Genomic DNA, 15,420 nt, shown 5'->3' with positions numbered 1-15,420 from the left:
TGGTGGAGACTAGGCAGCGAAGAGTCATCTCTAAGTCCTGGTTGGATTGCTTCAACTGGCCGTTGGACTGGGGGTGGAATCCGGAGGACAGGCTGGCCGACGACCCAATGAGCGTGCAGAACGCCTTCCAGAACTGTTACGAGAACTACGAAGCCCGGTCGGACACCATGTTCACCGGGAGTCTATGGAACCAGAAGACGTGCTGCACCATAAGCTCGTCCGTCTCCTTGGCCGAGTGTAATTTGGGGAGAAGAATGAAGTGGGCGGCTTTGGAGAACATGGTCGACCACAGTCATGATGGCAGTGTTGTCCTCAGACGGGGGGAGAACCGTGACAAAATCCAGGGATAAATGGGACCAGGGACGGTGAGGGACAGGCAATTGTTGGAGAAGACCAGCCGGAGTTTTCCGAGGAGTCTTGTTCTGTGCGCAGACGGCGACAAACACGGCAACCTCCAGAACCATAGTAGACCACCAAAAGCGTTGTTGCACTAAGGCCAGAGTCCGACGAGAGCCTGGATGACAGGCAAGCCTAGAGGAATGGTCCCACTCCAGGACCGCGGAGTGGACAGCGTCAGACAAACATCTGGTTATCTGGGCCCCCCCAGGGTTCAGCTGGGACCGTTACGCCTCCCATACATGTTTCCCTATACCCCAGCTGAGTGCCGTCGCCAGGCACGAGGTGGGAAGGATGGTCTCGGGCTCTGGGGTGATAACCGTGGGTTTATAGAGGTGAGACAGAGCATCCGGCTTGACGTTCTTGGAACCCAGCCGGAAGGTGAGGGAAAAGTTGAACCGGGTAAACAGCAGGGCCCATCTCGCTTGCTTGGAGGTGTGAAAATACTCCAGGTTTTTGTGGCCGGTTTTTGTGGCCGGTCCACACAATGAACGGATGTTCAGCCCCTTCTAGCCAGTGCCTCGATTCCTTCAACGTCATCTTCACCGGGAGAAGCTCGTAGTTCCTCTCCGTGGCTTTGAGGCGGTGAGAGAAGAAGGCGCAGGGATGCAGCTTAAGATCCAGGGCAGAACGTTGGGACAGGACAGCCCCCACTCCGACATCCGAAGCGTCGGCCTCCACCACGAACTGATGAACACATATTGGTCAGGATGAACCAGGATAGCAGCAGTGGTGAAGCGGTGTTTAAGGTTCCGGAAAGCCCGTTCAGCAGCAGAGAACCACGTAAACGGATCCTTGGTAGAAGTGAGTGCAGACAGGGGGGAGGCCAGGGTGCTGTAACCCCGGATAATGAGGCAAAAAAAGTTGTCGAACCCCAGGAAGCGTTCCAGCTGCACCCTGGACGTAGACTGAGGCCAATCCACCACCGCTTTCACCTTCTCGGCATCCATCTGGACATTCCCAGCAGAGATGATGTAGCCAAGAAAGGGAAGGGTGGAGCGATGAAACTCACACTTTTCCGCCTTAACAAACAACCAGAAAGCGCTGGAGAACATGTCAGACTGTGGAGCACGAGTTCTTGGAAGGAGCGGGACAAGACGAGGATGTCATCAATGTAGACGAAGACAAACCGGTTCAATATGTCGTGGACAACATCATTCACCAAAGCCTGGAACACGGCAGGGGCGTTGGTGAGGCCAAAGGGAATAACCAGATATTCGTAGCCGCGTTGAAGGCGGTCTTCCACTCGTCCCCCTCTCGTATCCTCACCAGGTGGTAGGTGTTTCGTAGATCCAGCTTGGAGAAAACTGTGCCCCCCTTTTTTAAATTCTTCAGCTTCTGACAAGTTGGTTGTTGATCAAGTTAAACAGAAATGTTCAAGTCTTCCCATAGATTTTTAAGCCGATTTAAGTCAAAACTGTAACTAGGCCATTCACTGTCTGTTTAGTAAGCAACTCCAACTCTAGATTTGGCCTTGTTTTTTTAGATTATTATCCTGCTGAAAGGTGAATTCATCTCCCAGTGTCTGGTCAGACTGATCCAGGTTTTCCTCTATGATTTTGCCTGTGCTTAGCTCTATTCTTATCGTGAAAAACTCCCTAATCCTTGCTGATTACAAGCATACCCATAACATGATGCAGCCACCACTATGCTCGAAAATATGAAGAGTGGTACTCAATAATGTGTCGTATTGGATTTACTTTAGTGCCGTATTGCAAATAGGACGCATGTTTTGGAATATTTGTATTATGTATAGACTTCCTTCTTTTTACTCTGTCATTTAGGTTAGTATTGTGGAGTAACTACAATGTTGTTGATTCATTCTCAGTTTTCTCCAATCACAGCCATTAAACTCTGTATCTGTTTTAAAGTCAACATTGACCTCATGGTGAAATCCCTGAGCAGTTTCCATACACTCCGGCAACTGAATTAGGAAGGATGCCTGTATCTTTGTAGTGACTGGGTATATTGATACACCATCCAAAGTGTAATTCATAACTTGCTCAAATGGGAGATATTCAATGTCAGTTTTTACTGACATTTACCAATATGTGCCCTTCTTTGCGAGGCATTGGAAAACCTCCCTGGTCTTTGTGGTTGAATCTGTGTTTGAAATTCACTGCTTGACTGAGGGACCTTACAGATAATTGTATGTTTGGGGTACAGAGATGGGATAGGCCTAGTCATTCAAAAATGTTAAACACTTATTGCACACAAAGTGAGTCCATGCAACTTATTATGTGACTTGTTAAGCACATTTTTACTCCTGACCTTATTTAGTCTTGCCATACCAAAGGGGTTGAAAGCATATTGACTCAAGACAGTTCAGCTTTTCATTTTTAATTCATTTGTAAACATTTTGAAAAACATAATTCCACGTTGTATTGTGTGTAGGCCAGTGACACAAAATCTCAATTTAATCTATTTTAAATTCAGGCTGTAACACAACAAAATGTAGAAAAAGTCAAGTGGTGTGGATACTTTCTAAAGGCACTGTAGCTTTGTGTCTAAATGTAGCGCTCTGAGAGCCCTTTTCTACGGACAACACTATAAAGCATTGCTCTGGGTGTGGGTTTCCAAATGCTCTTTAGATTGTCTGCTGTGGCTGTTGAATGGAATTAGTGTGTTTGAATGGAATTGTCTGAAGCGTTGTTTATGTTCGGCTTTGACAGTATTCTACTGGATATGCCGAGTGTGAGACTGTTGTTTGCTCTTATGGTACAACTGCTTTCACCCACACCCTGTCTAGTCTAAAATAAGACTGCTGTGGTTTGGACAGAGACCATCGGAGGAGGTGTAATCTGGCACCTTCCCCTCAAAACACCCCAGATCCCTAACCCACAAAGGAACTGGGCTAGCTGCTGAGGGAAGGTCCAAAACCTGTCCTCTAATGCAATGTTTTCCAACTCCAGTCATCAAGTACCGCCAAATGTACATATTTTCGTTGTGGCCCCGGACAAGCACTCCTTATTCAACTAGTCAACTATTCATCAAGCCCTTGACAAGTTGAATCAGGTGTTTTTGTCTGGGGCTACAACAACAATGTGTGCTGTTCGGAGTACTGGAGGACCGGAGTTGGGAAACACTAGAGTCTAATGGCCCGATGCCATATTACACTTTAAAGAAGTAGACCTAATTATATTTCTGAAACAAGCTCAAAACAAAGATGCGTATATCGTCATAATTGGCTCTAGTTCTCCTACCTCGGCCACATTGTTTTATTTGGCTTCCTCCAGGATGGAAAACTCACTAAGCACACAGAACAGGACAGCACTGACTGTGTTTTTCCAGGGCCGGAGTATGGGGGAAAATGGGCAGAGTGAGACCTGTGGTGGTTGTCTACATTTGTATAGCTTGTCCTTCTTACTTCCATTTCTCCCACTACTAGACCAGTCAACCAACTTTATTTCGGTTAGTAACACGATCTTAATATCAGATGTGCAATTAGTTTAACATTTTCCATGTGTTACAGTATCATGACATGATAAGATGTCTACTTGCTCAAATTGGTTTGAATTCTGTCTACCAATTTTAGTAACGACAGGCAATAATATACAAACACAAACATACAGTCAATGCCTATTCTAGAACTTCCTGTTGAGTTTGTGGCACAACAACCAAAGAAAGAAAAAACACATTCCCAAAAAGGAGTGAAAGTGGCGTCTCTGACAACATACTGAGATTTAAGACTGAGAGGACAGAAACAAAGTCCTTGGGAAAGCCTTTTCAACTCTTAAAGGAGTTGATAGAGCCCTGAACCCCATGCAGGATTAGTTTTTGCAGGGAATAAAACACTGTAACTCTGTGGATTTACCTCTGAACTGCTACAGTGTAAAGTGTAAAGGAAGAAAACAGAGGTCTCAGTTGGGCAAATCCGACTGATGTTTTTTATAGTGTTCTTCTAAAATCCACAGCTATGTGGGATGTGGCAGTGGCTGCTACACATTAAATGACGATATTTAATTTATTTAGTCAAGGCTCTAAGGAATTTATTGAAAGTCTGACAGAACATCCAATCTGAAACAGATTCATTCACAGACCTGAATAATTTGACCAAGATGTGTTCCTTATGTTTTGTTTTGCAAATTTGAAAGTACATCTACAACAGCTGTATCAAAATCCCAGAAGAGCTGTGTTGTGTAACTGCACATTCTGTTTAGCTTTTGGGGGATCAGTGGGGGGAGTTGATTTGTGCCTGAAGGCATGTTGGTATCTGTGTGTGCCCTGTACGTGACATACCTGGCAGAGGAATGGAGCTTCGGAAAGAACTCAATTCATTATGACATGGGCACTGCTGAAATCACTTCACCATATGTTGGGGAAGGAAATCTGAACACCCCCCATCTCAATTTAGGTCCTTAATGATATATTTACCTATCAAGCTCTGTATGTATGGGATCTAGATGCAGGGGATTTATTTTTTACTGTAGATCCTTCTTCCCCCTTTGAACCCTATTATTCGAGCACGAGACAAAGGGTCAACATTCTCAACCCTCGAAGGGCTGTACATCCTGTTACCTTGTCCAGAAGTCATTACACAATTGTTCTCTTCTCATCATCACCTAAACCGATACCAAAGAAAACAAGAGTGAGTTGCCAAGCACAGTCCTACCAACCCATTAGCCCTGATTGTTAGTGACCTTTTTCTAATTGTTTGCATGGGTCCTGGAAGGCACCTGCTGAAGCCATCAAGACGGCAGACAGCAGACACACACCGGTGGTGCAGTAGACTGAATAAAGGGCTTATCGGTCCACTCCACTTCACGTCCATATGTCATGGAGAGGATTCAGGGTTGTTTAGGTTCACTCCTAAAATGATATACTATTACCTATCATCGACTGGACCCCCGCAGGAATCACATAACATTGCTCCATAAGCAATACAGTCCAGTACAATCATACAGGGAGAAAGAATCCCCATATCCTCTTCCTGGAGCTGTTGAATGGAATCTAGAAGACTGGCTCCGTGTTCTGATTACGTTTCCGAATCTGGGTGAGCAAACAAATACATTAACCCAGACGAATCTGTGGCCTGAGGTAACCTAAAGTCTAAGTTAAAATAACTAAATAGACCAATAGCAGTTTATAATATGTTGTCCAGCCACAAGGCTCGCACTGCATTTTTAGCTGATAAAGAGGATATCATGACAGGATGTTTTCAATCTATTAGTCTGAAGGTCAACTCACTCATCTCTTGCAGGGATCCTGTCATTCTGAAAGGCACGGTTATAGCCATCTGACAGCCTGTCATATAAACTTTCTCCATATGTCAACATAGAATGTATGCCCCAATAATTTAGTGTAAAACATTTGACATGGTATTTCACATGCCTTGACACCACTCAGGGAAAAGGCCATCGAGTCAGTGAAACTTGAGCGTGCAAATCAATGTGAGATTAAACAGGTTCAGGTTCCACTTGGCTCTGAACATGTCAATGGTATCACTAGTTGTTATTTATGGGCAAAGGAACCATGCAGCAGTCATGTCTGTCTGAATTTCCCTCATGCACTATATTTCCAGAAGTTCAGTGGGGATGTTGTGAGAGTGGAAGCAGGTTTGAGTAACACTCAGCCACAGAGATTCCAAAACAACATACATTTGACATTTGAGCAATTTAGCAGACACTCTTATCCAGAGTGACTTACAGATAGCTTGGTGGGACAACCACATACCACAGTCGTAGTAACTGAAATACATTTGTCCTTATACAACATTCACCAATAGATGGGTGGGCGTCAGACTGATCCAAACCATCCTCCTCTTTTCTTTCAAAGCAGCAGGGCTGTGCCATGATGGTGTCCACAATGACCATTAGATTGGTTGTTCCACAAAATGGGTGCCTTTTGCGTCCCTTCGATATATTAAGTCGAAATTGTGCCACAATGTTACATTTTAAAAGCCTGTTATTTTAAATGAAGTTCCTCTTTAATATAGACCACATGGATAATTCAATAAATCAGATTTTTTTTTCATATGAATAAAGGCTTGCTAAAGTGCAAAAATGCATCAAATATTATGGATCCCTGTCAACCCGGAAGATCTCAACCCACTTAATCCAAACATTTACAAGGAATAGTTTCACCATATTAAAACAATCGTTCAGTTCAATTATTTGATTAAGATTAAATCATCAACCCTGTTACGTCAACTCTGTTGATTAATTAAGTGCCGAATAAAGTAATCAAATGTATTTATAAAGCCCCTTTTACAACAGCCGATGTCACAAAGTGCTGTACAGAAACCCAGCCTAAAACCCCAAATAGCAAACAATGCAGATGTAGAAGCATGGTGGCTATACAAAAGTCATTTTCTTATTTAACCTCTTGAGATGGAAAACATGGTTTTTATGAATTTGAACATGTGCTCTTTATGACAGAAAGTTAAAATTTGGTGAATTATGGTAAAAAAAATGTTTTACCAAGTTAGACTTCTCAAAAGACACCACATTGGTGGAACGACCGAGACAGTAACAACCCAGACCATAACAACCCATTTTGTAACCTAATATGTCACTTCATCAATACAGCTTGAATGCCTACACTGTGTGTATGACCATGCCAAGAATTTATTGCACAAACTCAGAACTTCTACATTCACTTATTTTCCTGAAACTGGCTAAAGCAACAAAGGGGAGGTCCAATTTAGGGTTGAATATTTTCCCTGTATTTTACAATTGTTCTACCCCGAAACTAAATCACTCTTCTCCCCAGTAACCCGGTATATCCTGCCCAAAACGGAAGTGTCATTCTAAAGCATATAAATATCTGGATTAGATTCGATCTTTGATCAGCAAGAAAATTCAACTCTGATGCCACCTGAGCCTGATGAGCCATACATTAAAGACTTTTTATGAGCCCTACATTAGACATTTTATGAGCCCTACATTAAAGACTTTTTATGATCCCAAGCCCAAAACAGCCCAAATGATCTTCACAAAGATCGAATGGTTACGGGTGTGATTAAAAAACTACTATGGTCAACCTCCATCGCACATCCTCTCCTCTTTCAAACTCCCTGTGAGTTCTATTGGCTGCTGTATGTCACATTCAGCAAACAAGTGATTGCATTCCTCGTCCAACAGTCTATTAGTATAAGAAACAATATAAAAAACGATTCCAGCAAGCAGATCTGTGTAATACGCAAGAGACAGAGGCTATAAGTTAGAAGCTTATGCATAACCCATCATTCATGAACTAAATATAAGGCTAGTAGGCCTACTGCATACAATGTATTACCTGAAAGAAGTAGACTAGGATATACAGCTGAAGTCGGAAGTTTACATACACCTTAGCCAAATACATTTCAACTCAGTTTTTCACAATTCCTGACATTTAGTCCAAGTAAAAATTCCCTGTCTTAGGTCAGTTAGGATCACCACTTATTTTAAGAATGTGAAATGTCAGAATAATAGTAGAGAGAATGATTTATTATCTTTTTTTTTCATCACATTCCCAGTGGGTCAGAAGTTTACATACACTCAATTAGTATTTGGTAGCATTGCCTTTAAATTGTTTAACTTGGGTCAAACGTTTCAGGTAGCATTCCACAAGCTTCCCACAATAAGTTGGGTGAATTTTGGCCCATTCCTCCTGACAGAGCTGATATAAACGAGTCAGGTTTGCAGGCCTCCTTGCTCGTGTTACGCCCCTGAAAACAGGGGAGAAATAATCACGAGTGATACGGTGTTGTTTTCTCAATTCAACTTTTAGTTCAATCATTTCACAAAAGTAACACATTACAAAACAACAGAAAAACCATTATACAAATAACACAGCAAAATATCTTATTAACAACGCACATGTTCATTCACAATCGACATAAAATGGCAGCTACTCTCAGAACGATGCTATTCTTCGCTACAACTCTAACTTCCTCAAGATGTTACTAAGACACACCTTAAACACTCTTGACATGTTAGCGAGTTATAACATTTAAATTACTCTTTTTTATCATCAATAAAGTACCTGAAAACAGGGGAGAAATAATCACGAGAGTGATACGTGTTGTTTTCTCAATTCAACTTTTAGTTGAATGAGAAAAGACCGCGATTTCCCCAGGAATATGGGTGGAGACTAGAGCAATCGATCTCAGATCAATAGATAGATTAAGAGCATTTTGTAGATCACAGATTAACACTTTTCGGCACCACAAAATAAAGTAATCAATATAATGTTTACACATTACTCTCACAATTCGTACCCTTTGTACGCTTGACGGATTTTAACTTTAACACAATTATATGAATGTTATCAACCTCTATCAACTAATACTGAATGCATCTTTTTAACCTTAGATGTTTTAAGATCCTCACATACTATGAATTTACTAATACTTTTTAATGTATAACAGGCTATGAATATTTACTTTAACCTGTCACACTCGCACACACTTTTTCAGTTTTGCCCACAAATTCTCTATAGGATTGAGGTCAGGGCTTTGTGATGGCCACTCCAATACCTTGACTTTGTTGTCCTTAAGCCATTTTGCCACAACTTTGGAAGTATGCTTGGGGTCATTGTCCATTTGGAAGACCCATTTGCGACCAAGCTTTAACCTCCTGAATGATGTCTTGAGATGTTACTTCAATATATCCACATCATTTTCCTGGCTCATGATGCCATCTATTTTGTGAAGAGTACCAGTCCCCCCTGAAGCAAAGCACCCCCACAACATGATGCTGCCAACCCCGTGCTTCACGGTTGGGATGATGTTCATTGACTTGAAAGCCTCCCCCTTTTTCCTCCAAACAGAATGATGGTCATTATGGCAAAACAATTCTATTTTTGTTTCATCAGACCAGAGGACATTTCTCCAAAAAGTAGGATCTTTGTTTGTCCTGTGTGCTGTTGCAAACCGTAGTCTGGCTTTTTTATGGTGGTTTTGTAGCAGTGGCTTCTTCCTTGCTGAGTGGGGTTTCAGCTTATGTCGATATAGGACTCGTTTTACTGTAGAAATATATACTTTTGTACCTGTTTCCTCCAGCATCTTCACAAGGACCTTTGCTGTTGTTCTGGGATTGATTTGCACTTTTTGCACCAAAGTACGTTCATCTCTAGGAGACAGAACACATCTCCTTCCTGAGCGGTATGAAGGCTGCGTGGTCCCATGGTGTTTATACTTGCGTACTATTGTTTGATTTCCCATGACGTCAAGCAAAGAGTCACTGAGTTTGAAGGTAGGCCTTGAAATACATCCACAGGTACACCTCCAATTGGCTCAAATTATGTCAATTAGCCTATCAGAAGCTTCTAAAGCCATGACATAATTTTCTGGAATTTTCCAAGCAATTTTCCAAGCAGGCACAGTCAACTTAGTGTATGTAAACTTCTGACTCACTGGAATGGTGATACAGTGAATTATAAGTGAAATAATCTGTCTGTAAACAATTGTTGGAAAAATGACCTTTGTCATGCACAAAGTAGATGTCCTTACCAACTTTCCAAAAATATAGTTTGTTTACAAGAAATTTGTGGAGTGGTTGATATCTGGAAATGTGCATGCACACCCTAGCCCACCAACTGTTGCTAGCCCCAGTTCTGACTTGTGCTCTGATATCTGCTTCACTGATTTCTGCTCTCGTAAAAGCCTGGGTTTTCTGCACGTTAACACTAGAAGCTTATTACCCACAATGGATCATTTCAAAGTGTGGGTTCACAGCCCCAATCCAGATGTGTTGGTCACTACTGAGACATGGTTAAGGATGAGTTTTTGAATACTGATGTTATCCTTTCTAGTTATAACATTTTTCCCCAAGACAGATCTTCCAAAAGTGGGAGGAGTGGCAATCTTTACCAAGGATAACCTTCAGTGCTCGGTTGTCTCCACCAAGTCTGTCCCCAAACAATTTGATTTGCTGGTTTTAAGCATTAAACTTTCACATAGCTCTTTGTTGACCTTTGCTGCGTGATATCGTCCTCTATCAGCACCGGCCTGTACTCTATCTGCCCTAAGCTCTCTCCTGGCCTGCTAGTTGACCTAAACTGGGACATGCTTAAACCACCTGACCAAGTCCTAAATCAATGGGACTCCTTAAATCTTTCTCAGATTATTACCAATCCTACAAGGTATGACTCCAAACATCCACAAAAGACTACTCTCCTCGATGTTATCCTCACAAATAATCCTGATAGGTACCAGTTTGGTGTTTTCTGTAATGACCTTAGTGATCACTGTTTTGCAGTCTGTGTTCATAATGGCTGCTCAGTGAAAAGACCTGTCCTGATTTGTCATAGACACTTTCTAAAAAACTTTAATGAGCAAGCCTTCCTTCATGAACTGGCCTTTGTAAAATGGTATAGAATCAGCTTGATCCGCTCTGTCGAAGACTCTTGGACCTTCGTATTATATATTTTCAGTGGTATTGTTAGCATACAAGCCCCTATAAAGGGTTCAGCCCCTGGTTCGACCGTGATCTTGCAGAGTTACTCCACCTCAAGAATTGCATTTGGTGAAAGGCTCGGCACACGCATACTCAGGCTGACTGACTCTCATCCAGGCGAATGAGAAATAAGTGCACTCAGGCTATCCGGAAGGCCAAAGTTAGTTATGTTAAGGAGCAGTTCTTTCTCTGTGGGTCTAACCCCAACAAGCTCTGGAAAATGGTTAAAGAACTGGAGAATAAACCCTCCCCCTCACAGCTGCCCGTGTCCATTAATGGTGCGGCAGGGTAGCCTAGTGGTTAGAGCGTTGGACTAGTAACCGGAAGGTTGTGAGTTCAAACCCCTGAGCTGACAAGGTACAAATCTGTCGTTCTGCCCCTGAACAGGCAGTTAACCCACTGTTCCCAGGCCGTCATTGAAAATAAGAGTGTGTTCTTAACTGACTTGCCTGGTAAAATAAAATGTTGATGCTGTGGTTGTTACTGACAAGAAGCACATGGCTGAGCTCTATAATCACTACTTCATTAAGTCAGGATTCCTATTTGACTCAGCCATGCCTCCTTGCCCTACCAACATTTCCTCATCTCCCACCCCTTCTAATGTGACTATCCCCGATGCTTCTCCCTCTTTTTCCCCTGCCACACTACAAAGTTTCTCCCTGCAGGCAATAACTGAGTCCGAGTTGCTAAAGGAGCTCCTGAAACTTGACCCCAAAAAAACATCTGGTTCAGATGGTTTAGACCCTTTCTTCTCTATTTCTTTATTTTTTTACCCCCTTTTTCTCCCCAATTTCATGGTATCCAATTGGTAGTAGTTACAGTCTTGTCTCATCGCTGCAACTCCAGTACGAACTCTGGAGAGGCGAAGGTCGAGAGCCATGCGTCCCACGAAACACAACCCAACCTAGCCGCACTGCTTTTTGACACAACGCACATCAGACCCGGAAGCTAGCCGCACCAATGTGTTGGAAAGGAAACACCGTACACCTGGCGACCTGGTCAGCGTGCACTGCGCCCTGCCCGCCACAGAAGTCGCTAGTGCACGATGAGACAAGGATATCCCTGCCGGCCAAACCCTCCCTAACCCGGACGACGCTGGGCCAATTGTGCGTTGCCCCATGGACCTCCCGGTTGCGGCCGGCCGCGACAGAGCCTGGGCTCAAACCCAGAATCTCTGTTGGCACAGCTAGTGTTTCTTCTTTAAGTGTGCTGCCCCTATCATCACCAAGCCTATCTCCGAACTTTTAACCTGTCTCTCCTTTCTGGGGAGGTTCCCATTGCTTGGAAGACAGCCACGGTTTGTCCTTTATTTAAAGGGGGGAATCAAGCTGATCTAATTGTTATAGGCCTATTTCTATTTTGCCCTGTTTATCAAAAGTGTTGGAAAAACTTGTCATTAATCAACTGACTAAGCATCAACCTTTCTTGATGTCTATAGTATTCTCTCTGGTTGGCAATCTGGTTTCCGCAATGTCACCATTGCCCTTGATTCTAAGCAATGTTGTGCTGCTATTTTTATTTGACTTGACTTTCATTTTTGGATGAAAAACGTTCCCGTTTTAAACAAGATATTTTGTTACGAAAAGATGCTCGACTATGCATATAATTGACAGTTTTGGAAAGAAAACACTCTGACGTTTCCAAAACTGAAAAGATATTATCTGTGAGTGCCCCAGAACTAATGCTACAGGCGAAACCAAGATGAAATTTCAAACAGGAAATGACCCAGATTTTGAATGCACTGTGTTCCAATGTCTCCTTATATGGCTGTGAATGCGCCAGGAATGAGCCTACACTTTCTGTCGTTTCCCCAAGGTGTCTGCAGCATTGTGACGTAGTTGTAGTCTTATCATTGGAAGATTGACCATAAGAGACTACATTTACCAGGTGTCCGCTTGGTGACCTCGGTCGAAATTATTGCGCAATCTCCAGCTGTGTGCATTTTTCCATTTGGTTCAGAGGAGAAAGTCAACTGCCACGAATGATTTATCATCGATAGATATGCGAAAAACACCTTGAGGATTGATTCTAAACAACGTTTGCCATGTTTCTGTCGATATTATGGAGTTAATTTGGAGAAAAAAATTGGCGTTGTAATGACTGAATTTTCTGGGTTTTTTCTTAGACAAACGTGATGAACAAAACGGAGTGATTTCTCCTACACAAATAATCTTTTTGGAAAAACTGAACATTTGCTATCTAACTGAGAGTCTCCTCATTGAAAACATCTGAAGTTCTTCAAAGGTAAATGATTTTATTTGAATGCTTTTCTTGTTTTTGTGAAAATGTTGCCTGCTGAATGCTAGGCTTAATGCTATGTTAGCTATCAATACTCTTACACAAATGCTTGTTTAGCTATGGTTCAAAAGCATATTTTGAAAATCTGAGATGACAGTGTTGTTAACAAAAGGCTAAGCATGTGAGCCAATATATTTATTTCATTTCACTTGCGATTTTCATGAATAGTTAATGTTGCGTTATAGTAATGAGCTTGAGGCTATAATTACGCTCCCGGATACGGGATTGCTCGTCGCAAGATGTTAATCCAGAAACAGTGTCTGATTTCAAATAGGCTTTACAGCGAAAGCTCCACAAATGATTATGTTAGATCACCACCAACTCACAGGAAAACCCAGCCATTTTTCCAGCCAAAAAGAGGAGTCACAAAAAGCACAAATAGAGATAAAATTAATCACTAACCTTTGATGATCTTCATCAGATGACACTCATATGACTTCATGTTATACAATACATGTATGTTTTGTTCGGTAAAGTATATATTTATATCCAAAAATCTTATTTTACATTGGCGTGTTATGTTCAGTAGTTCCAAAACATGCAGTGATGTTGCAGAGAGCCACATTAATTCACAGAAATACTCATTATAAATGTTGATGAAAATTCAAGTGTTATGCATGGAACTTTAGATACACTTCTCCTTAATGCAACAGCTGTGTCAGATTTTTTTTTTACTTTAAGGAAAAAGTATAATCTGAGAACGGCGCTCAGAGCCCAAAACAGCCAAAAGAAATATTTGCCATGTTGCACAGTCAATATTAGTCATAAATAGCATTATAAATATTCACTTTCCTTTGATGATCTTCATCAGAATGCACTCCCAGGAATCGCAGTTCCACAATAAATGTTTGTTTTGTTTGATAATATCCATCATTTATGTCCATTTATGTCCAAATAGCTTCTTTTGTTAGGGCATTTGGTAAACAAATCCAAAAGCGCGTTCAGGTCCAGTCAGACGAAAAGTTCAAAAAGTTATATTACAGGTCGAAGAAACTTGTCAAACTAAGTATATGTTAATGGGATTTATCTGTTAATTGAACGATTAGAATATTCCACCCTGAAACATATAATTGTATGGAATTGATTAGAATGTATAAAATCATAATCAATAAATGTGTAGTCTTATGTTATGGTATGTTGGTTTTGACCAGGTTTCGGTAGACACTACGGTACCATTCCGGGTAGAAGAGGTTAGGACCGGTGATAGTTCTATAGCCAGCCAGAATACAAGCAGAGCCCCTGACAAAACAGATTCTGACCGTGGAGTCGTCCAGAGCCAAGGGCCGGTGCAGATAGTTCAGATGAAAGATCTTAAGGAAGTGATTGAGGTGGAAACTTGTTATGGGGATTCTAAACTATGGTTAGAATGGATTCAGTATACAGCCAGATCAGTAGCGAAAGAAGAATGTTATGCCTGCGCCACAGCAAAACCTCAGTTGACAACCATTCCCTTTCCATTTGGTGGAATTGATGCACCCAGGGGAATGGCCTGTATGGTAAAGCTGTTCATGAAGGCAGGGAAGCCTGACAATGACAGTTGCATTGATCTGCATTATCTGTATCCCCATGTGCCCATTACATCCAGACTTCCCCCTTTCACAGTTACTGAAGAAAATTATTATTGTATGGCTTGATACATCACGCACGGATGGGACGTAGGGGAAGTAAGAACATGCAATAGGACAGAGAATGTTACAAGCGAACATTGATAGCATCGGAGTTCCAAGGGGGGGTACATGATGTGTTCAAAGCTAGGAATCAGATATGGGCTGGATTGGAATCAAGCATCTTCTGGTGGTCCACGCTCAATAAAAATTTAGATTGGATCAATTATATCTACTATAACCAACAGCGTTTCATCAACTATACTAGAGAGGCGATAAAAGGTTTAGCAGGACAAACAGAGGCAACTAGTTTGATGGTATGGCTGAATACAATAGCCTTGGATATGTTACTGGGTGAAAAGGGTGGTGTGTGTGTGATATTCGGAGCAGAATGCTGTACTTTCATCCCCGATAACACCGCTCCAGACGGATCAGTGACCAAGACCCTGGCTGGTTTAACCACATTTGCTAACAAATTAGCAGAGAACTCTGGAGTGGATAATGCTCTAACAAATTGGTTTGACGGTGTGTTTGGGAAATGGAAAAATGTCATAATCACTGTGTTGTGGGCAACTTTCACCTGTATGAGTGTTTTGGTTCTGTGTGGATGTTGTTTGGTCCCCCGTGTAAGAGGTTTGATTAACAGGATTCTGGAGAGGTCAATGCCGCAATAGATGGTGAGGTACGGACCGATTCCGAGCTCCGGCCAGTGGGAGGATAAATACAGGCCTCCAGGCCTAGTA

The 15,420-nt window shown here is 42.1% G+C and overlaps 1 protein-coding gene and 1 long non-coding RNA gene across 2 annotated transcripts in view; both read right to left on the bottom strand.

Annotated features, from left to right (window-relative positions):
- Window positions 1-15,420, bottom strand: part of slc29a1a (solute carrier family 29 member 1a) — a 64,831-nt gene that overhangs the window by 32,695 nt on the left and 16,716 nt on the right. The gene's annotated exons all lie outside the window — the stretch shown is intronic.
- Window positions 7,809-8,447, bottom strand: LOC135510047 (uncharacterized). Its single transcript, XR_010451054.1, has 2 exons — window positions 8,362-8,447; window positions 7,809-8,044 (listed from the first exon to the last, which is right to left on the bottom strand). It is a non-coding gene; the product is annotated as an uncharacterized LOC135510047 (long non-coding RNA).

Source organism: Oncorhynchus masou, chromosome 23 (assembly GCF_036934945.1).
Source record: "Oncorhynchus masou masou isolate Uvic2021 chromosome 23, UVic_Omas_1.1, whole genome shotgun sequence".
Lineage (NCBI taxonomy): Eukaryota > Metazoa > Chordata > Actinopteri > Salmoniformes > Salmonidae > Oncorhynchus > Oncorhynchus masou.
Note: the sequence above shows the minus strand (reverse complement) of the source record. Positions and strands in the feature narration are given on the sequence as shown.